This window comes from Saccostrea cucullata, unplaced genomic scaffold (genome assembly GCF_032062105.1).
Source record: "Saccostrea cucullata isolate Sc308-1 unplaced genomic scaffold, CSIRO_AGI_Scuc_v1 ctg16908, whole genome shotgun sequence".
NCBI lineage: Eukaryota > Metazoa > Mollusca > Bivalvia > Ostreida > Ostreidae > Saccostrea > Saccostrea cuccullata.
This window is the reverse complement of record NW_026940425.1, coordinates 6,400-8,185: the sequence shown is the minus strand read 5'-3', so window position 1 is coordinate 8,185 and position 1,786 is coordinate 6,400. Positions and strand designations below refer to the sequence as shown.

Sequence of the window (1,786 nt, the reverse complement as noted above, 5' to 3'; positions counted from 1 at the left end):
AGCCTACACACCATCCAGGAAATTGCATCATGCGCACCTGAAAAAAGAGTGCCTTTTAATTCAGTGGGATAATTCTGCTAAAGAAATGATATTCCTAGTACATGAGTCCAATTTTAATACTGTAGGCCTAAAACAAATTGCCAAAAATGAAAAAAGAAAAAAAAATTTCTCTATATATATGGAACTTCAATTGACTAAGTTCATTTTGATTGGCTATTTCCTTGCGTAAGACCTTAAATGCAAAGGTTAGCATCTACAGCATTTAACAGGCAAGTTATTGGGATAATGAACAAGTGATTTAACATAAAGTAAAATATATTAACAACTTACACTGTAGATAGCAAGTTTTTTAAGTGGACAACAAATGCAAACTTCTAGTAAATGGTGGCAATCTCATACACAATAAGTTGTACAACAAATGATTAGTTTGTACCTCATACTGGGTAGCCAAATATCTGGTCAAGTCACTTTCAGGAAGAGAGCCTCAGCAAGTTCAATGTTGATCATTCCCATAGCTACTTCAAACTTTCCTGGCACAATTTCTGAAAGAAAAGATGTATCTTGCAGGGATTTTTATTCAAACAAGGAATAATTCTCATGAATGTAAAAATTTGAAAAGTTTAAAGATGACCGACGAATACCAGACACAGAACAGAAAATTCGCTCGGGTCTTAAAATGGCTCAGGTGAGCTAAAATAAATCAATTCATGTGATTTTATTGATCTTATCAGAAAATTTAAGAAATCTTACCGTTGTGTTAATCTTCATACTGCTTTTGTCATTTCTTGTGAGCATTTGGATTCCTGTAAATAATGCATGCATAATTGTGCATCATAGAATGTGATAGCTATTTCTAATAATTCATGCTTACGTATTTAACGTAAAAAAATTACGCATAACTCAGAATCCATTGCTATTGTATTTTTAAGATAAGGAAAATAAGAATACATGTATAAACCTCGTATTGTCTACTTGGTATATAGCATTTCAAGTTGTGGCAATATTTTTTATACTCTTATGCATAAAGATACAAGTTAATAAAACATTGTTTGTTTATTTGTGAAAATAGAAAATTTGAGCGGTATGGTTCTCACCATTTTCACAAGCAGTCTACATAGCCGGCGTTATGGGGAATCGTCTCAGGCAGAGTCCACACTGCAACTATTTAAATAATCAAAATAAGTGCTCAAAAAATTCTTGAGTAGGCATTAAGAAATAAATAAATAATTTATTACATTGTACAACACTCTCTGTAAATGCTGAACAGAGGAACACTTTAGTGACAAAAATTCTGAAACCAATCCCAAAATCCATCTTTAAGTAAGATGGTTAAGTGTTAAATAATTATTACAAAATGTAAATAGCGCTTGCCCAAACGTTTTTACTGCCAGGCATTTTATGTGTACAGCCCAGACTAAGGAACAGTAACATTATCAGTAGCAGAGGCAATTATTCATTCAAGGACATATGATAAAATTTTGTACATTGTTCCTACCGCTAAACAGGGTCGTAAAAGTCTTCATCTTCTATTAAAACATAAATTCCAGCCAAAGTTTATCATGCTTCTCCTTTTCGAGTAACTCTCTTTCGCCCCTTCCCCCCGTACAACATCATGATCAAATTCAACATGGCTGCGTGGAACTCTCCAAAAAATTGAATTTCGGCGCGGTGTGTTGTTTTTAAATAAATTGCTTTTCGAGCCCGACTTCGATCCCGATGTAATTGTACTACAGTGGTAGTCGATAGAGAATAAACTAAGTTATATTTCACAGTTTTGAAAAATCTA

General features: G+C 33.3%; 1 long non-coding RNA gene across 1 annotated transcript; it reads right to left on the bottom strand.

Moving 5' to 3' along the window:
* Positions 1-392: 392 nt before the first annotated feature.
* LOC134255388 (uncharacterized) lies at positions 393-1,183 on the bottom strand. The gene is made up of 3 exons (XR_009989530.1): positions 1,095-1,183; positions 751-803; positions 393-542 (listed from the first exon to the last, which is right to left on the bottom strand). It is a non-coding gene; the product is annotated as an uncharacterized LOC134255388 (long non-coding RNA).
* Between the last annotated feature and the right edge of the window lie 603 nt (positions 1,184-1,786).